Source organism: Aethalodelphis obliquidens, unplaced genomic scaffold (assembly GCF_003676395.1).
Source record: "Aethalodelphis obliquidens isolate GAN/ISIS:26980383/991018 unplaced genomic scaffold, ASM367639v1 scaffold38, whole genome shotgun sequence".
NCBI classification, from domain to species: domain Eukaryota; kingdom Metazoa; phylum Chordata; class Mammalia; order Artiodactyla; family Delphinidae; genus Aethalodelphis; species Aethalodelphis obliquidens.
Genome location: NW_020837982.1, coordinates 18,144,859 through 18,166,533, shown reverse-complemented (window position 1 = coordinate 18,166,533; position 21,675 = coordinate 18,144,859). Strand labels below are relative to the sequence as shown.

General features: G+C 47.2%; 1 protein-coding gene across 8 annotated transcripts in view; it reads right to left on the bottom strand.

Annotated features, from left to right (window-relative positions):
* Positions 1 to 21,675, bottom strand: part of SHMT1 (serine hydroxymethyltransferase 1) — a 60,182-nt gene that overhangs the window by 16,844 nt on the left and 21,663 nt on the right. For 3 of the 8 annotated variants that reach the window (XM_027131220.1, XM_027131228.1, XM_027131229.1), the window contains exon 1: positions 4,854 to 4,985. The exons of 1 other annotated variant lie outside the window; for it this stretch is intronic. The gene's annotated coding sequence lies outside the window, so the exon portion shown is untranslated. Of the gene's footprint in view, positions 1 to 3,990; positions 4,708 to 4,853; positions 4,986 to 16,655; positions 16,681 to 18,135; positions 18,282 to 18,813; positions 18,919 to 21,675 lie in introns of those variants that run through there. 4 more of the 8 variants (XM_027131224.1, XM_027131221.1, XM_027131227.1 and 1 more) reach the window with 4 other exon arrangements.

The following is a 21,675-nucleotide window of genomic DNA, read 5'->3' as shown; positions in this document are numbered from 1 at the left end:
GATAACTGAGCCACAAGGACTAGAGCTGGGGCGGGCTCAGTCTGGACAGTGGCTGTTGGAGGAGAGGACACCAGACGGAGCACTGGGTGTGTATACATAATATATATAATATATATAATATATATATAGGTCTCTGCTCCTAACCCCCCCGCGATTCCCTGGGTGATGGGAGTATCTTTTGTCCTGATGAGGTGACTCCAGGCGGGCTCCTGGATGGGCACTGGCCACCAGAAAGACCAGGGAAGCTTGGAATTTGCAGCACCCGCACGGACGGCCCCAACTCCTCCAGAGAGGGGAGGGGGCTGGAAATGGGGTTAATGATCCATCAGGCCTCCAGGAAGAAGCCCCCATAACATCCCAGTAGCACAGGGTTCGGGGAGCGAACCAGGTGGGTGAACATTCCACACCGAGTGGGTGATGCACCCCAACTCCACGAAGACCCTCCCCAGCCCTGCCCCGTGCCTCTCTCTCTCCATCTGGCTGCTCATCTGTGTCTTTTATCACATCCTTTAATAAACCGGCGAACGTAAGTGTCTCTCTGAGTTCTGTGAGCTGCTCTAGCAAACGCTCCAGTCCAGGGGGGCCCTGAGAGCCTCGGATTTGTAGGCAAGCCCGACAGAAGCTGTGGGTCACCTGGGGACCCAGTACTCGCAACGGCACCTGAAGTGGGCCGGGGGAGGCTGTCTGCTGGGACGGAACACTTGACCTGTGTGGTCTGTGCTAACTCTGGTTAGTGTCAGAACTGAGTTCAATTTTAAGACACCAGCTGGTGTGGCAGGAGTGCTGGGTAAGGAACTGTCTGGTGTCAGAAGTGCTGTGACTGGTAGTGGGGAGAGTAAAGGGGAGACACAGCAGAAAGAGCACAGTTTTTCCTACACAAGTACGGACAGTATAATTTGCTAGACAAATATACCCAGTAAATAAATAGGCTAATAGTTCCCCAGTCACAGGGGTCCTCCTCCATCTCGGGAGAGCTACTGAAAAGACACCATCAGTAAACTTTAACCAGGAAATGCCTAACTGGGACTTTTGAAGCAGCCGTTATTTTACCACGAGCACAGCGTGATTAGAAATACGGCCACTCCCACAAACCCAACAGTGAGTGCTGGGACTTAAATGCCACGAATGCTTCAGCAGCAGAGGCAGCACAGGCCACCGTGCCAGGGCCTCATCCACATTGTGCCAGAAGTGGAGAGACGTGGGTGCTCTGGGCGTCCTGCCCACGGCTCCTCCTAACTCAAGCCCGGATTCCCACGTGCCCTCAGCAGGTGGCAAACCCACAGAAAAAGCACAAGAGACAAAACAGGCCCTCTGGTCCTAGAATCTCAGAGAAAAGCTTCTTGTAAATACCGACTACTCAAGGTTAAAGAGGATTCAAAGGTGGCAAGCAACACAGAGCAGGTATTTCTCAACCACCAAGTAACTGAAGTCCGTTTGGAGCCCCCTCTCCCCGCCCTCCCCCCAGGACAGTCAGATCTACAACCGTCCCTGAGAGGCACTCAGACCAGCTCTGCTCAGGAAGAAACTGCTCTCTGCTCTCCAGCTGTGGTCTCGCTCGTCTCACTCAGTGTCACCACCTGTGGCCCTCTGCCCTCTCTGCAATCCCTTCTCTTACCCAAGTTGCAAACTCGGAGTCCCAGTTCCTTCTCGACCTTGGGGAGGGCTCTCTGTGTGGCCGGCGCCCCCTCCTAGGCGGGCAGTGCCCCCCTGCTCTCACTGAAACCCCGTGGGGGAGTTTTCCACCGTGTATCCTGTTCCCACTCAGGTCAAGTCATCCCCCAAATGGAGTGCTCAGTCCACACCCAACTTGAGTTCTAATTAAGCTTTTTTTTTTTAAACCACGAAGAAGCCTGAATTCTTTATTCAAACAATAACTTCAAGGTTTTTTGACTTGTTTCAATTAAATCAATAATATCTATTACAGATATAATCTATTATATCCTGGGGCATTCTAAACTACAGTAAGAAAAGCAAAGATCCTGAATGTGACGGTTAGTTCATGTGCCAGCCTGTCAGGGCTGAGGGACACCCAGATAGCTGGCAAACAAGTGAGACAAAGATCCTGAGACTGTGCTTTTTTAGATCAGAGGGAAGATCATTTTTAACTGATACTATATTTAGGGAAGACATACTTACATCTATTCTTCGAGTCTGGAGGTTGGCTGGAAAACAGTACACCTTGAACTTCTCTCATCTTTTTTGAACTGTGATATAAGTGCACAGTTCAGTGGCATTAAATACACTCACACTGTCGTGCAGCCATCCCCACCATCGTCTCCAGGACGCTTCCATCTTCCCAAACTGAAACTCTGTCCCCACTAAACATACTCTGTTCCCTTCTCCTCCAGCCTGGGGTTAAAAACTATTCTAGGGCTTCCCTGGCGGCGCAGTGGTTGAGAGTCCACCTGCCGATGCAGGGGACGCGGGTTCGTGCCCCGGTCCGGGAAGATCCCACATGCCGCGGAGCGGCTGGTCCAGTGAGCCATGGCCGCTGAGCCTGTGCGTCTGGAGCCTGTGCTCCGCAACGGGAGAGGCCACAACGGTGAGAGGCCCGTGTACCGCAAAAAAAAAACCACACAAAAAAAACTATTCTAGTTTCTATCTCTATGAATTTGACTATTTCAGGTATGTCATGTAAATGAAATCACAGAATATTTCTCCTTTGTGTTTGGCTTATTTCACATAGCATAATGTCATCAAAGTTCACGCATGTTGGAGCATGTGTCAGAATTTCCTTCCTTTTAAAGGCTGGGTAATAGTCCATTGTATGGATAGACTATGTTTTGTTTATCCATCCATCCATTGCTGATACCTGGGCTGCTCCCACCTCTTGGCTATCGTGAGTAACACTGCTATGAACACGGGTGTACAAATATCAAGTCCCTGATTTCAATCCTTTTGGGTATAGGCCCAGAAGTGAAATTGCTGGATCATATAGTAATTCTATGTTTAATTCAAAATAAGCTTTTGGTATTTAGGAGCTTTACTTCACTATTATTAGCCTACAATGGATTCATTCATTCCTTCAACAAATATTTATTGAGTGACTCCTATATCCCAGGCACTGAGCTAGGCGCTAAGAATACTAGGGTCAGCAAGACAGAGGCCCTGCTTTTATGAAAAGCAGGCTCTAAAAAAGTAAACAAGAAATACGCGGGATAACTTCAGGGGGTGATGACTGTTATGAGGGCAATAAACGGGTGGCGGGCTTCTGCAGACCGGCCATGGCAGGTGCCTGAGCTAAGATCTGAACGGCGGAAAGGAGCCAAGCTTATGAGATGGGGGGAAGGGCCATCACCAAGAGCAAAGGCCCTACGATGGGAAGAGGTTTCACTTGTTGAGGGGCAGAAATCAGGAACAAAACAGAGACACAGGAGATGAGATCTGAGGGCCCAAAGGCCAGAGCTGGGATGGGAGAACAGATTCTCACCTTGACAGTACATAGCTGACAAGTTATTTCCCAGTGCACCTGTCTGAGAAATAACTGTCTGAAACTAACAACTAGAGAAACCCAATTGGAGAAGATCCAGGTTCCTTATGGAAGAGCAGGTGGACATCTCACGGGCTGGACCCCTCCCATTCTCCACTTCCCAACGTTGAAGACCACACCCCCACACCCCACACCCAGGGGAGCTGTGCTGAACTCACTGCAGAGGCAGCCTGTGGGGTTCAAGCCCCACCCCCACTTCCTAATGTGCAGCCCCAGGTGCTGACACCTGTTTGTCAGTCCCCTCATATATGACTCAGGGACGACAGTTCTGAGTTAATTGGGAGTTAAATGAGGTACCAGACACAGAGCACTCAGACAGGGGCAGGCAGAGTAACTACTCAAAAATCAGCAGCTACTATTGTTATGAAAGACACCTGGGGATCTTAGAGCCATGTTACTACCACTCAGTAACCCCAGCTGAGCACCCCAGGAAAACACATCTCACTGCAGCGGTTACTATGTTACACTGTTGGTGCTTCCACTGGAGAAATGTCACTCACCTCTGGCATGATCCTCACCTCAACCCCAGGGATAAACAGTCCAAGTACGTGAATTTACTTGCCAAGGTTACCAGCCTCTCCATGCCCCCAGATCTTCCCTGGGCCTTTGTCACACAAGTGGTACCAGCCAGGAGTCTCCTGAGGGAACTACCATCTGTCCGTGTTCCCTACTTTATAAAGGAGGAAACAGACTCAGAAGCTAAGTGGCTTATAATAGTGAGAGTCAGAATCAACTCTCTTCCGTGACACTGCACTAAATAAAAGCACAATCGCCCACGTCCACTGCATGTTCCTTCAAGTAAAAAAATTATGAGTCCATAAGAACCTGAACTGGTGTTTCCAGTCCGCCAACTCTGCCCGACTGAAGCGCATGTTTGTGCCAGCCTAAGCTGACCAAGGGTCGCTTAACTTCCTGGACCTCGACGTGCAGGGCCCCGGGCCAAGAACCCCACAGGGCAGCGCTTGTCTCCTAGGCCGGGATGGGGAAGACAGGCGCAGGCCCGCCCCGCAGGGCGACCGCACGTGCAGCGGCACCGCGCGGGCTATGCCGCTGTGCAGGCTGCAGGGCGGCTCCCAGGCTCGCCGCCCTCTCCGAGCCTCCCCTTCCCCGCCTGCGAAATGGGCTACAGAACAGCACTCGGCTGCAGCCCCGCCGTGAGGATACTGTGGCGAGGTGACGCGCTGCACTGAAACCTAAAGTGCTCCACGAGCAACGCGGCCGCCAGCACGGGCAGCGAGCCTTCGCAGCTGCGGCCGAGGCCACCGCTCCCCCCCGCCCCGGCACGGGTCTCGACCCGGGGCCGCGCGCGCGCACTGCCGCCGGGTCCCTCACCCCAGGCACCAGCAAGGCGCTCCGCACTCACCCGACCCCGCTTCTCGGAGCCACGGTTAAGTGCAGCCTGGGACACCGCGCCACTCGGTGCGGCCGGCTACACCGGAGTCCGGACCCGCAATCCCGCGCCCCCCGCCACGTGATCCGCGCGTTAGGCAGGCACCAGAACCTGGCGCGCAACGCCCCGGCCCGGCCCCGCCCCAGGAGCGCCCAATCAGAGCGCGCATCCCGGCGAGCCCCGCCCCAGAGGCGTCCAGTCAGAGCGCGAAACCGGGCGAGCCCCGCCCCCGGAGGCGCCCGCGCTATTGGCTGCAGCGGGCTGGGCCCCGCCCAGCACGGTGGCGAGGTGCCCCTGCTCACCTGGGCCAGGGGACAAGGTGTCATCCGCCCGGGCTGCGGGCCAGGGGCCAGGGATTTCCGAGAAGACGGAGGATTAGAGGTGGATTCTGTTGCTATACTTAACTTTTGCATTGTCCTACTTACAGGTTAGCACAGTGGTCATTTAAATAGGACAAACGTGGGTTCCAACTCCGACACTATTATTCTGCACATACAGAATCCTAGACCAGTCACTTCACTTATTGAGTTTCATACTTCTCATCTTTGAATTGGAGATAATTATATCTGCCTGGCAGGGCTGTTGGGAGGACTCATAGACATATCTAAAACACTTGACATTGTGCCTGACACGCAGTAAGGGCTCAATAATATAAACCATTGTTAAGAATTAAAAAACCGAGGGGCTGCACGATATAGGGAAAGAGCTGACAAAAGTTCTCTCCCTGACAGAAGCCTGACTTTTGGACTTTCCTGTTTGTCTCTGTGTTGTCGGATTTAATTAAGCAAGAATCCTGCTAAGTCAGTTTAGACAGAACCCTACCCCCCACCCGCCCACCCCCCACCCCATTCTCCATATCTGATTGGATCCTCATCCTCTACGATCCTTGGTGATGTCTGATCACCCAGGCCTGGTCAGTTTAGCCAGAAACATCAAGTTTCTGACATCACATCAGAAACTTGATGTGATGTCAGAAACCCTGACCCCCCCGCCCCCCCGATGTTTCCTCTTAGTAATTTTCCATCCACCAACCTCACCATGTTCCTTGGCTATAAATTTCCACTGCTCCTGCTGTGTTCAGAGTTGAGCCCAATCTCTATCCCCAACTGCAAGATTCCGTGGCAGTGGTCCCTACACCTACTGAAATATCCCCGCCCCCTTGAATAAAATCTGCCTTACTGTGTCATTGAATATTTTTTTCTTTAGTAGCTCCTGATCTTTCAGTTCTCAACGCACCTACAACACTTTACCTCTTACAATGTCAAGCAATTTCCAAAATGTTGCAACAAATGTCACTGATGTCACAGTGAATGGATTCAAAGCTGATTCGGAAAAGTCCAGGGAAAGACAATGAGAGAGTAGGGATCCATAACAATTCAGAGAGGAAGCACTGTTATTTCCAGGAGTCATGCACTGCAATGCATATAAAGTTACTCCTTGAACAACTTGGGGATTGGGGGCCCCAATGCCTGCAAAGTCAAAAATCCACTTACAACTTCAAGATCAGCCCTCTGTGTCCGTGGTTCCACATCCAAAGATTCAACCAACGATGGATCGTGTAGTACTGTAGTTAGTATTTATATAGAAAAAAAAAAAACCTCTCATACCAGTCGACCCGCACAGTTCAACTCATCCTCCTCGAGGATCAACTGTAGTGAGAATGATTTTGTCAAATGCTTTTTTGCCTAGTGACTCCCTTCCTTCCCCTAGTTCCCCTGCCCTCCACTCCCCCCCACTTCCCCCATGGATTTTTGGAATTTAGAGCATCAAGCAGGAAGTAGATTGTAAAGATAAATACAAATTTAAAATAAAAGGCTTAATTTCCTCAGTTTAAATAAGAGATTTCCCTCCCCTCCATTTTCTTTGAGCATTTACTTTAGAAAACTTGTAAGTGCTTTCTCTTCTTTGACACAAAGCAGGACCCTGCAGGACCTTCCAGGGGACAGACACCCCACCCCCACCCCCGTGTCCCCTGCTTCTTGTTTGTAGAAAGGCTTTAGCCAAGTTCCAAAAAGCAAATTTAATCAGAGAAGTGAGAAAATGCAGAAACAAAGGAAAGCAGTCAAGCAAGATAAAATAATAATAGTTTACCCATAAACAAATTAAGAACCTTTAGTTCCTCCTCAAGGGCTACAGATAACATCCTGAACCGTATCCTTGAGCTGTTTTGCAGAAACTAAAACCCCCACCAGGTGGAAGAAGTTAGCTGCATGCTGCCCACCAGCACGTAGACCCCAGACCGGTGAGAGCCAAAAAATTGATAATTGAGATTCCCAAAACACTACCCTGTTACCTCACCACCAACCAATCAGAAGAATGGTCACGAGCTGATCACACACCCTTGAACCCTCACCCCTAATGATAGTAGAAGATTCAACTTCCAGTAGACCTTGAGCTTCATTATATGCTCACGGTAATGCATTAGCATCTGAATGACACACCACAGGCACCAAGACAGTTCGAAGGCTGACCAAAAAAGAACAAAAAGTGGGCCGTGGCCCAATTCCTGGAAATCCCTGCCCCTTATCCAAAATAATTGGGATGATCCTCGCACTTGTTAGCCTATGAAATTACGCAGCCCAGAGAAACTAAAACTCCACACCCCTGCGCTGCTCTCACCTTCTGAAAGGGACTGCATTCTGCCTGAGGAATGTGTGCATATCTCTCTAAACAAACTCACTTCTACTTTACTATGGCTCGCCCTTAAATTCTCTCCTGTGTGAAGCCAAGGACCCTCACTTGCGGGTCTGTCCTGTCCCAGGAACTCGCGCGAGACCTGAGACGTGACTATTCTCTCACTCCCCCATTCTCCTGCAGCACCTTTTGTGGCGGCCACGAAAGGGACATCGAAGGGCATAGTGTTGATCCGCCTACTGAGCTATGGCTCCCCTCTGCGGAGGGTGGCCTGGACTTGTCCCGAGCCCTGAAAGTTCAAGTAGCCCTTAGGTGGCGGCTGACGCTGCCTGCGAGATTGGGCAGAGACCAGCTCTCTGGCCCTGAAGGAGCCTGCCGGGCCCAGGGCTTTTCTCCCCTCAATCTCCCTCATTCTCCCTATCACTCTGTCTCTTTGGACCCAAGATGATCCACAGGGACCACCACTTGGACTTCCAAATTAAGACCGTGGCAAGCCATCGGCAACTTGATTGGGTGAGTTTCCCGTCCGCGGCTCCTCAAGCCCGATTCCGCCTCCTTACTCGTTCTTAGTCTCAGCCTGGTTCCAGAATGCCAGAACTGCATCAGGGGGCCCAAATGGGGCACTACAGGAGCCTCCGGCTAGATTGTGGCTCGGCCCTCCCTGGCTGCCGCTCAGGGCGCACGGCTGCACTGCACCCCTGGTCACACATGGCGGTCTCAGACTTTATCAACCCCTGAGCAGAGGTAGTGGTGGAGCTCCTTTCTCAATGGTCCTACGAATCTCTGGCCTGGGAAGTGTCCTGGCTGTACACCTTCCCTCCTGTCCCAGATTTCTCTTATCCCCTCCTGATTTCTTAGACTGTCTACAGGTCCTGGAGCCTCCCTGCCAGCTCTGCCAGCAGATGGGGCGTTACCTCTGTTTTACTTCTGTGAAGAGGTGCCCCTCCTCAACAGCACAAAGACATATCCTGAGGGGAGCTTTTGCCTTGTATTTTATCACTACAGCTCCAGCCCTACCCTTCAGCTCTATTTGTTTCTCTTTTTCTCAGAAAGATTTCAGGTGCCCACAGGGACCTCACTGTTGTCTTTGCCAAACAGACCCTTTCTCATGGCCTGACAGCCACAAGCCCAGTTTCCCCTGCTTAATTAAACATCTCTTCTGCCGTGATCCGTGATCCGCTACCCTGGAGCTGGGAGCCATCATGGATCAAGCCAATTACACTATCTCCTACACTGCCATCAGGATTTATCTCTGTGACACTCCCTTGAGGAGCTCCACCCACTAGAGTCTCTGGCAGCACACTCTCTTCTTACATTTTGGAATATCAGGGACAACAACAAAGGCACAGTTATTGGCTGCAGCCCTAGCCCCTGCACCACCTCAGGGTTACCCTCCCTTGAGAAAGTCCATGGCAAGGACAGGATCCAGGAAGTCTGGACCAGAGCCATGGCCCTGCCAAGAAGAGATCTGTTTGAAGTGCAGCCAGGAAGACGAATGTCACCCATGAGGAAGACAGCCAGCAGTACCCTGTCCAAAATGTAAACACAAGGACCACTGGAAGTGGGACTGCCCTCAGTCCCAAAGGCGACTCAGGGTTCCCACACCAACGATGGCTGACAGGACCAAAGACTGATGGGGCCTGGGACCCTCCATGGCTCCCAAAGGACTCCTGGTCACGTCTCCAGAGGAGCTTCAGGCAGCCCTTGACGTGGCCAGTACGAGAGTTATTTTCTTGTTAGATACGGGGGCTGCCCACTCTGTGCTGACCGATTTCCCTGGACCCTTGTACAATCCTGTATGATAACGGGGGTTGATGGATGGCCCAAACCAAGTGATTCAGTACACGCCCCCCCCCCGCCCCCCGCCAGCTGCTTGCTAGGAAATTTTACCCTTGCACATCCGTTTCTGCTCATGTCTGAGTGCCCCATCCCCTGCTGTGAAGGGACTTGCTCACTAAGTTCCAGACAGTACTCCAAACTTGGAGACCCTCACAGAGAAGGCACCCAGCCGTGCGAACCTGCCTCAGTCTCAAGCCAGAGGAGGTCTCCATTCCACCCCATATTGTATCTCAAGTGAACCTCACTGTCTGGGACACTGAGGTCCTGGCAAAGCTACTAATGTGCCCCCAGTTCATATCTCGTTAAAACCCAATGCTGATTACCCGTGGAAGAGACAGGGTCCCTTGAGGCCCAAGGCTCAACAGGTATCCAACTTTTAATAACCAAGTTCTTAAAATATGGGCTGTTACGACCCTGCTGATCTCTGTGTAATATCCCCATTCTGCCCATCAGAAACAGAGTGGAGAATACAGGTTTGTTCAAGCCCTGAGGGCAGTTAATGAGGCAGTGGTTCCAGTTCACCCTCACCCAATAGTCCTTAATCCATACACCATATTGACCCAAGTCCCAGAGACTGCAAACTGGTTCGCAGTGCTAGACCTAAAGGATGCTTTCTCTAGCATCCCCCTGCACCCACACTCCCAATACCTCTTTGCCTTTGAGTGGACAAATCCAGACAGCCACATAATGCCACAAATGCCTCCACTCTGTAGCATTCGAGTAGAGGGTAACCATGGGGTAAGTGGAATGGACTAAAAATAGTCAGGCTACCTTCAGAAATGGGACCACGTGAGGCCGTAGGCCAGCCTCTTCAGATCAAAGGCCGAACTGAGGGCCATAATTAGAAAATTTCTTAAACCCAGGGTGGATGCTCAAAAGTGTTTGCAAATAGATTTAACAAAATGGGAGGTCACCGATCTGACTAAACTGACCATAGCTGATAGGAATTTGGGGGGGGGGAGGGCCTTCTCCCCTAAGGTAAATGAGGGAAAGTGAAACATTCCAACCTAGGTGTCATTGAGGTGGCCACCAAATTCTTTGAGAGAAAACACAAAAAGCTGTCCTTAATTTACATGTCTAGTCTTTACAGGACCAGAGGTGTGGCTCCAAATAATCCGAAACCTACAAGTCCTTTTACCACTCCCCAAACCTCCCCTACTTATCTTAAGAGGCGTGTAAGTGTTGAGGGAAAAATTTTTTTCTGGCCTTAAGGGAACAAAATCATCCTAGGAGGAACATGCCTTTCTCTTCATGCCTCTGAGATGCAAATGTTCTACCTGATCTTCTCCAGGAACCCTTATCTCTGCCTTTTTAAAATGCAAATTTCAGGAAAGGGGGTAGGTAATTTGGAGCTTGACAGTCAAGGACAAATAGAAGTCTAAGTGCCTTTCATAAATATTAGTTAAAAGGGATCCATCTAGACAGGTGACCTTGACTTGTTCCATCTACCAGAAACCCGATTTGAATTCTACCTCTTTTGCAACTGATGGATTTTACGTCCTTGTACCTGATTCATGGCTAAAACTTTGGAATGGCAACTACGAGGTCTCTGTTTGCATGTTTGTATGCATCTTACCAAAATTAATCTGTAAAAGAGCTCTATTTAAATGGCTTTAAGGGGGCTTCCTTGGTGGTCCAGTGGTAAAGAATCCGCCTTCCAATGCAGGGGACAAGGTTTGATCCCTGATCCCTGGTCCGGGAAGTAAGATCCCACATGCCACGGGGCAACTAATCCTGTGCGCCACAACTACTGAGCCCACATGCCACAAGTAGAGAAGAGAAAACCTGCATGCCACAACTAGCAATGTGCCCAGGCGCTGCAGCAAAGAGCCCGTGCACCACAACGAAAGATTCCACGCGCCGCAACTAAGACCCAACGCAGCCAAAAAATATAAATAAATAAATATATTTTTAAAGTGGCTTAAAGGAAATTAAGCGCTCATATAAATACTCAGAAATATAAAAGAAACTGGCCAGAATGAATTTCAGAATGAAACTGGGAAATACTCAATACTGAATCTATATCTGGTATTGAAGCTGCTTAAGCTTGTTGGTTTGATTAATACAGATGTGTCTTTACAATGTGAAGTATACTATTTCTGCTGTACCTAGGCTTACTAGAGGTCAAATAAGACCTTATGCCTGTTGCAAATTTGCCAACAAGGAAAGTAACTCAATGTGAAGAAACTTTTAAGGAACTTGCTTTTTTTTTTTTTTTTTTTTTGCCACACTGCATGGGATGCAGGATCCTAGTTCCCCAACCAGGGATCAAACCTATGCCCCCTGCAGTGGAAGCCCGGAGTCTTTATTTATTTATTTTTGGCTGCGTTAGGTCTTCATTGTTGCACACAGGCTTTCTCTAGTTGTGGCGAGCAGGAGCTACTCTTCGTTGTGGTGCACAGGCTTCTCATTACAGTGACTTCTCTTGTTGCAGAGCACACGTGGACTTCAGTAGTGTGGCATGCGGGCTCAGTAGTTGTGGCGCATGAGCTTAGTTGCTCCGCGGCATGTGGGATCTTCACTGACCAGGGATCGAACCCATGTCCCCTGCATTGGCAGGTGAATTCTTTTTTTTTTTTTTTCGGTACGCGGGCCTCTCACTGTTGTGGCCTCTCCCGTTGCGGAGCACAGGCTCCAGACGTGCAGGCTCAACGGCCATGGCTCACGGGCCCAGCCGCTCCGCGGCATGTGGGATCCTCCCAGACCGGGGCACGAACCCGTGTCCCCTGCATCGGCAGGCGGACTCTCAACCACTGTGCCACCAGGGAAGCCCAGCAGGTGAATTCTTAACCACTGTGCCACCAGGGAAGTCCCGGAATCCCGGAGTCTTAACCACTGGACCACCAGGGAACTCCCAAGAAACTTTTAAGCAAAGTAAATGTAAATGAGATAAGAGTTTTTAGGTAAACTCTATAGGAATAATTATGTTTTGGGAATGTCTAATATGATCTCTTCAGATTTTGGTAACTTGAAACTAAACCAAGTTAAATGAAGAGAACTCACTGACTATCTGGGTCATTTCAAATAGGATAGAATACTAGAACATTAATTGCTGGGCAGGTCTAAGTCTACCTATGCTTGCCTTCTTAGAAGAGGAAAACTAAAGCATAAGTTTCCCAATCAGGAGAAGCTGGTATGAGAAACAGATCACAATTACTTGCTTCTTGATTTTCACTGGAGATTAAGCTTTTTAAGGGTTAAAATTATAATATATGTAATTAAAGCTATTAAAATAATAAGGGGGGACTTCCCTGGTGGTCCAGTGGTTAAGAATCTGCCTTCCAATGCAGGGGATGCGGGTTCAACCCCTAGTCAGGTAACTAGGATCCCACTTGCGGCGGGACAACTAAGCCTACATGCTCTAGAGCCCATGCGCAACAACTAGAGAGAAGCCCACATGTGCCGCAGTGAAGAGCCTGTGTGCCACAACAAAAGATCCCGCAGACCGCAACAAAGATCCCGTGTGCCGCAACTAAGACCCAATGCAGCCAAGTAAATAAATAAATATTTTAAAAAATAACAAGAAGGGAAACATTTCATTATTCCAGGAAAGTAAGATGTGTGCTTTCAGTAAAAGAAGGTGTGAGGAAATGCATTTTGTTAAAGAGAAAAAGGTTAGTTTTGTCCTAGAGCTGGTTGTTTCTGAATGGAAAAGAAAATAAGGGACAAAATAGTATGGATACAAAAAGTTGTAGAAGGCTCATGGAAAAGGAACCCTGAGAAAAACTTTTGTACATGGTCAGGATTGGCTAAGATTGGATTAAATTTAATTAGGTAAATGGATTTTGTTATTAAGAGTAGGCTAGTACAAGACCGGAGCTTAGTTCTCTCTCTGTTAAGAGAACAAAGTTTTCTTGGAATCCTGTTTTAGATGACAGATTGTATGAGGTTCTTTGCATTTAAGTGATCTGTATTTGCTTTTGAAATATTCTGTCATTTTGGTTAAGTGAATAAGTGTTGTTTCACAGTGACCTGTGATCCTATTTGACAAAGTGCTTTGAAAGCTTTTTGATATTTTTGACAAACTTCCCAAATATCAAACTCTAACTGAAGTTCATTGACCTTCAACTAACTTTGGGTGGATTCTTTACCACTGGACCACCAGGGAAGTCCCTCTGGTTATTACCTTAAAATGTTGTGTGTAACAGCAGTAATCGAGTTTCTTTGTCTATTACCTTGTAATCAAGTGTTTAACTGTGGCTTTTTAAGTCTTTTGTCATCTATAGATAGTTATTGTTGTACTCTGATGCTGTTGCAAAAGTGCTTCATCAAGAAGATTTGTAGGAAGGCTGTGGAGCAGTTACAACAGTTCCACATCAAGATGATGACTATGCCAGGATTCCAGCCCTTGCTGCCCTCTGACTCAAAACAAGGAGCTGTCCTGCCCCTGGGACCCCTGGATCAGGCATCCAGAGATATTTATTCCCTGACAGGCAGGGTCAACACCCCTACTCAGCCCTGAAACAAGCTACGGAAGACGGACCGTCACCCCTCTTCTTCCGACAAGAATACGGGAGTGAAATCTCTGAGAGAGGAATGAGACAGGAGGGAAGGGGGCAGGGTGCAACCATTAAAAGAATGACACAGCCTTTGAGGATACAACAAAAACTGGTTAGAACCAATTAAGCCCAAGATGGTGGAAGATTCAACTTCCACTAGACTTTGAGCCCCATTACATGCTCACTGTAATGCATTAGCATCTAAATGACACACATACAGGCACCATGACAGTTCCGAGGCTGACCATAAAAGGCCCAAAAGTGGGCAATGATGGTCCAACTCCTGGAAATTCCTGCCCCTTCCCCCAAATAGTTGGAATAATCCTCCCACTTGCTAGCCTATGAAGTTACTCAGCCCATAAAAACTAACAACCCTGGGACTTCCCTGGTGGTACAGTGGTTAAGAATTCACCTGCCAATGCAGGGGACATGGGTTCGAGCCCTGGTCTAGGAAGATCCCACATGCCGCAAAGCAACTAAGCCCATGCACCACAACTACTGAGCCTGTGCTCTAGAGCCCACAAGCCACAACTACTGAGCCGACATGCCACAACTACTGAAGCCTGTGCACCTAGAGCCCATGCTCCACAACAAGAGAAGCCACCACAATGAGAAGCCCACGTACCGCAACGAAGAGTAGCTGCCTCTCGCTGCAAGTAGAGAAAGCCCATGCGTAGCAACAAAGACCCAACACAGCCAAAAATAAAATTAAATAAATAAAACTAACAACCCCATACCCTGGGGCTGCTCTCACCTTCTTTCACTTTACTATGGCTCACCTCTGAATTCTTTCCTGCCAAAGACCCTCACTTGGAGGCACAGTTAATCTCCCCAGTTACCAGGTAAAATTAGGATGAATGATATGTGATAGATGGTACAGTTGAATCCTTTACTAGAGGGCTAGTTATTGTTTAGCTCAAGAACACACGTGCAATGGAGAGTGCGCTTGGCTGTGTAAGGAGTGGATTCCTTTCTGTCTTTGCAAACTCTTAACAGGTGGTCTGTGATGCTTATCACGTTCTAGTTTAATGCCTATTCAATAGTAAAAGAGTTTTCTTTTTCTAGTGCCTTTGTGGAGATGTCTGGGCTGGGGGAAGGTTTTGGTTTTAGTTCTATTTTGCCAAGTTATATCATTAGCTTCACTTAGAGATGAGGAAATTGAGAGTAAGACAACCCACAATCACATGGCTAGTGTGATAGAGACGGGATGCAAAGTGAGGTCGGTCTCTGGAGCTTGGCTGGGTCCACAGTGCTGTGTGGCAAGTGCTGCAGCCATCCTGGAGCCTGGCATGACACGTAGTAGGTGCAGAAGAAATACATCTGAATGTTTGAGACTGGAGTGCAGTGCGTGCGGATCTCAAACAACAAATGTGGATGTACAAGAAACGCAGCTGTGTTCTTCTTCGATACTGCCTTACGTTTAAGTCTCACCTTGCCAAATGTTTGGAGCTGGCGCTCAGTCAGCAACAGTCTCTTCCACTATTCCTGCTGCTGCATTGAAGTTCAAGGTTACGTGGTGCCCAGCATGGACTGGGCCAGCAGCGTCTACTTCTACGCAAATTACTGGCATCCTTGGTGCATTCGTGGCCTTGGTCCCTGAGGTGTTCAGTCATGTCCGCTCTGTGTACCCTACCACCACCCAGCCTCTTTGGCTTTGTAATGCCCCCATCTCCCCTGTGCCCACACGGTGTTGGGGAATCCTGCGCCTACCCCCTCAGTGCCCTGACAGGCTATGGGTCAGCCCACATGACTGTCTCTACTCCAGAGACTGGACTCAGACCCCCGGGTCCTGCCTTTCCCCCAGCACAGTCCTCTGCACTCCCAGCCCATCCAAAGCCATCAGGGGGTTTTATTTACCCACTGTCCACAGCAGCCAGCCGCACAGCACAGGCGGAGCAGGAGCTCCCTGCACCCCTGGCTGTTCCCCTCCAGACCACTTGTTTCTGCAGCACAGAGAAACTCCTTTCATTTTAGAGGCTTGGGTGGGATGGGAAATTGTCTTACTCACCAGGTGTCCTCTTTGCTCTAAATCTCAAAAGAGAGAAGGTGTTTGTAAGCCCAAGGCCTCCCCTCTGCCACTCAAACCCTTCTCTCTCAAACCATTTCCTCTGTGAGGTAGTTCCCAAATGACTGGAAAATCAAGAACTAACGCCTTTCTTCTCTCTGCCTCCTGCTGTGCTGTCTCTTCCTGAGGCTATAGTGGGAGGAGGATTTGGAGTCGCAGCCAACACTGGGTGAGGAGAGTACACTTCCGGTAAGCAGATCAAAATATTACCTGCCCGGGGCCAGGGGCGGGGTGGGGGGGGCAGGTCTCGTGCAGAGTGGATCTAACCAATTAGGAGAGGCCACACAGGTCAGTGAGAGTGGATGCCAGCTAGAAACAAGGATGGCCAAACCAGTGCAAACCGGCTATCGTTAGCCTTGATCTTCCCACAAAGGCACACAGAGGCATGCGAAGTGAATGTGTGTGGCTTGGAGTACGTCGATTGACCTCTGAGCTTTTACCAAGTCCACTTTGGGCTCCTCTCTCTTCCTCTGCTTTCCTCCAGGCGTTGGGATCTCCAGACACCATCTATGGTCTTTGTTCTCCTACACATTCTCCCCAGACCAGCTCATCCACACCCAGGCTGAGGTGACCATCTGGGTGAAGTGTCACAGGTGTTGGAAGAGAAGGAGACAAATACTGGGGTGAGGGTGGAGCGAGTGAGTGAGGCAGCAGAGGGGGTGGCAAAGAAGAGACCCACTAACTCTGCCTGTGGGGGGCAAGGAAGCCCGCCCCGAGTGAGGATCACGTCAGACTCACAGGTCTGACTCCAGACGACAGGAGGTAGAAGGGAGGTGGACAGGACGCAGCAGCACGCAGGACGGCTGGAGTCCCATCCACTGCTTCATCCCTGACATCAGGTTGCCTCTGTAACTGTCTTTTCTTTTTTTCCTATTCGGCAACACTTAAAATAAAAGGAGAACTTGAAACTCCACTGCCATCACTTCCCCGTGTTGCCATGTGACATTATAATTCTCAGAATGTTAAAAATATGAAACAGACTTCCTCTTCCAGGCATGATATGGTAGAAAGGACTGCACTTAACCCTCCTTGATAAACAACTAGGAAACTGGGCAAAACCTATCAAAGAGCTCTTTGCAAACTCTGGACAACCAGGGGTCAGGGGCTCGGACTCATGAGAAAGGGGGAGGGGGAGCCTGGGTCTGCCCTGGTCGGGTGAGCAGAGGCGGCCCTGGGTGCAGAGAGGGGACGGCACAGAGGCTGGTGGTCTCGGTGGGTGGAGGGGGTGGAGATCAGGGCTGGGGAGAATGAGCCATTCCTTTGTGTGTGGAATTCCTTGGAGTTTTGCCCAGTGCGTGACTTGCATGCACAGAGTAAAACTGCACAAAGACGTACAACCAGGGAATTTTGAGCTGACAAATTCCCAGAGTTCACAGGGAAAGCTGTTCAAGCTCTGAGCAGCCAGAGTAGCTTCCTCAGTGCTGACTGGGGGAACACAGCAGACACCCCGGAGCCGCCACGTCTGCGTAGTAAGTCCAAACTACCCCTGGGTGGAAGCTAACCTACCTTCCTCTAGGAAAACTTTAAACAAGCCTCAGACGGAATGGATAAAGAAGATGTGGTACATATACACAATGGAATATCACTCAGCCATAAAAACGAATGAAATTTTGCTATTTGCAGCAACATGGATGGACTTGGAGGGTATCATGCTAAGTGCATTAAGTCAGACAGAGAAAGACAAATACTGTATGATATTACTTATATGCGGAATCTAAAAAAATAAAACAAACTAGTGAAGATAAAGAAAAGAAACAGAGGGACTTCCCTGGTGGTCCAGTGGTTAAGACTCCTTTCTTCCACTGCAGGGGGCACGGGTTTGATTCCTGGTCAGGGAAATAAGATCCCACGTGCCGTGTGGTGCGGCCAAAAAAAAAAAAAAAGAAAGAAAGAAAAGAAACAGACTCACTGATACACAGATATAGAGAACAAACTAGTGGTTACCAGTGAGTTGAGGGAAGAGGGAGGAGGGGCAAGATAGGAGTAGGGGATTAAGAGGTACAAACTACTACTATGTATAAAATAAATAAGCTACAAGGATATATTGTAGGGCACAGGGAATATACTCAATATTTTATAATAACTGGGGAATATACCCAATATTTTATAATAACTAAGTGGAATATAACCTTTAAAAATTGTGAATCACTATACTGTACATCTGAAACTTATAATATTGTACATTAACTACCTCAATTTAAAAAAAAGTCATTCTTACCGTAGATCTTAGCAACCTCAGCTTATGATTTTTTTTCTTTCCTTATTAAGTCGAGAACTTTCACCCTTTCACTTAAAGGGAGCACTGTAGGGCTTCTCTTTGGCATATCCGAATTGCCAGCATCATTACTCTTGCACTTCGGGGACCTATTAAGTAAAATAATGGTCACTGGAACACAAGTCCTGTGATGCTGAGGCAGCTGGTCTGACAGCTGAGACGGTTACTAAGCAACTAACAGGTGGACTAAGCTGGACAAAGGCAAGATTCACATCCCGGGCGAGATGGTGGGAGATTTCATCACGCTGCTCAGAAGGCCTGCGATTTAAAACTTAATGAATTATTCACTTCTGGAACTTTCCATTCAGTAGTTTAGGACTGAGGTTGACCATGGGTAACTGAAACCCTGGAAAGTAAAACCATGGTAAGGGTGGGCAGCTGTACATGAATCTATACATGTGATAAAATGGCACAGAATTATACATACATATTTTATCAACATATATTTCCTGAGTTTGATATTGTACAATAGTTATGGAAGATGTAGACATGGGGAAAACAGTGAAGGATTCATGAGCCCTCTCTGTACTATCTTTGAAATTTCCTGTGAATCTGTAATTATTTTGAAATAAACTATTTTAAAAGTCTCAAAGAGATTGAACACATCAACAAGTAACTTACCTGCCTTCCAGAGCAAAGTCCAACACCCTTCAAAGGAAGACAACAAAGTCCAGATACTCAACAAATAACGTCCATGATGTCATGTGTCCAATAAAAAATTAGGAGACATGCCAAGAAGCAGAAAAATGTGACCTATACTAGGAAAAAACATCAATGAATAGAAACATGCAGAAATGACAGAGGTGTTGAAAGTAGCAGACAAGGACATTAAGACAGCTTTTATAATTGCGCTCGACCATTTAAACCAATACATGAACATACTGAGAAGACAAATCAATGAAATCTAAAGCTGTCTTGAGAAATCAACAAAATTGATAAACTCTAGCTCAAATACTCAAGAAAAATAAGACAGCAAACACAAATTACCAACATCAGGAAGGGCAAAAGGAGACATCACTATATATCATACAAGTGTTAAATAATAATAAGGGAGTTTAAATGAAATGGACAAATTCCTTGAAAGACACAAATTACCAAAAATGACTTAAGTGGAACTAGAAATTATGAAGAGTTTCATATCAAGTAAAGAGCTTGAATTTATAAAGTTCCCATAAAGAAAACTCCAGGCCCAGACAGTTTTCCTATCTACCAAACATTTAAGAAAGAAAGAATACTATACAAAGTCTCTCAGAAAAATAGAGTAGTAAACGCCTTCCAAAACATTTTATGATCCCAGTATTACTCATTATACAAACTAGACAAAAACTATTAGAAGAAAATTAAACTACATAGCAATATCCCTCATGAACAGAGACACAAAAATAGCTAGCAGAATATTAATCAATCAAATCCTGGGGCTTCCCTGGTGGTGCAGTGGTTAAGAATCCACCTACAGATGCAGGGGACACAGGTTCGAGCCCTAGTCTGGGAAGATCCCACATGCTGCGGAGCAACTAAGTCCGTGTGCAACAACAACTGAGCCTACACTCTAGGGCCCATGTGCCACAACTACTGAGCCCGCATGCCACAACTACTGAGCCTGCGCACCTAGAGCCTATGCTCTGGAACAAGAGAAGCCACTGCAATAAGAAACCTGTGCACCACAACGAAGAGTAGCCCCAGCTCGCCACAGCTAGAGAAAGCCTTCACACAGCAACGAAGACCCAACACAGCCAAAAGTAAATAAATTAATTACTTAATTTAAAAACAAAACAAATCAAATCCAGCAATATATAAAAATGAAAATACATTTGACAAAGTGGGGTTTATCCCAGAAATACAAGGTTTATTCAACATTTGAAAATCAATCAACGCAATTTACCATGTTAATAGAATAAAGGTGAAAAAAAGCGATCTTCACAATAAATGCAGAAAAAGCATCGGTCAAATTCAGCACCAAGTTTTTTACTATTATGAATAAAGCTGCTATAAACACACACGTACAGGTTTCACGTGACCATAAGTTTTCATCTCACTTAGGTAAATATCAGAAATGGATGGCTGGGTCTTATGATAAGTGTTTGTATAACTTTATAGAAAACTGCCAACATGTTTCCCAAAGTGGCTGCATCGTTTTGCACCTCCATCAACAAGGTCTAAGAGTTATAGCTGTCGCATTTCCTCATCAGGATTTGGTTCTGTCAGCGTTTTTTTTGTTTTGGTTTGGTTTTTTTTTTTTTTTGGTTTGGTTTTTTAAGCCCTTCTAGTAGGGTAGAGGAATGTTGTTGTGATTCTTACTTGCATCTTTCTACAGACTCATGACATTGCTCATTTACCTCCTATGTCTCTTTTTTGGTGAAGTGTCTGTTCAGATCTTTTGCCATTAAAAAAATTTACTGGAGTATAATTGATCTATAACAAACTGTACATATTTAAAGGGTACAAATTGTACACAATCACCACCAACTTAATGGCTGAAAATGGTTCAAATCTCATGATAATCAGGTGTTTTAGTCGATTACTTTAGTGAAAAGTCGAAAAGATGGTATGGTTCCCGTGGGCTTAACATCTTTGTAAAAAAGTAGACATTCCCAGAGGTCACCTCCATGGAATATGCTTGTCTAAATCTTCCCCATCCTCTGAGACCACGTCTTCAGTGATTCTGTCTTTGACTCAACTGCATACAAATAGAGATTGAGGTCCTACCACGTGCTGGAGGCTATGTGAGCTCATCCATCTCTAACACGGATGATTTTAAAATAGGATACAAAATAGAATGGGGAAAGATGCTGCACCGTGATTGCATTTCACCTTCAATTCATTTGAGATCCTACATCTTCCCTGGTAAACCTGTGTTTGCACACACAGGGCAGGAAGGCAGAGGGAGCCAGAGTGAGGAAAAGAGAATGTTGACAGGAAACTAATAAGGAAAAAACTATCTTCACAATGTCAATCTGGCAAAGCACTTGCTGTGTGGCTACCACTGTGCATTCAGATCCACATGTGACAAGTTCAGGCATCAAACTTCATTGGGCAAAGCATGGATTAATCCTACAAAATCACTCCCAGAATAAAGCACAGGTTTTTGTCATTTTTTTCTCTTTTGGTCTTGTGATAATTATTGAAACCTCAGTTCACGAGTTGCTCCTTGTTTTGCATGACTACCCTACGCACTCACAGAGTTCCAGAAACAGCTGAGTGAGGTTGATAAAACCATGTTTCCACTTATTTAGATCCTATTTAATTGCTTTTAACAATGTTTTGTAGTTTTCAGAATGGAAGTTTTGTAGTTCTTCTGTTAAACTTATTCCTAAGCATTTTATTGTTTTTTTTGTTTAATGCCATAGAGTCATTTTCTTAACTTTACTTACGGATTGTTCGTTGCAAGTGTGTAGAATTAGAAGTGATTTTTGCACACTGATCTTGTGTCCGGCAATCTTCCTGGACTGACTTATTAGTTGTAATAATTTTGGGTGGATACCT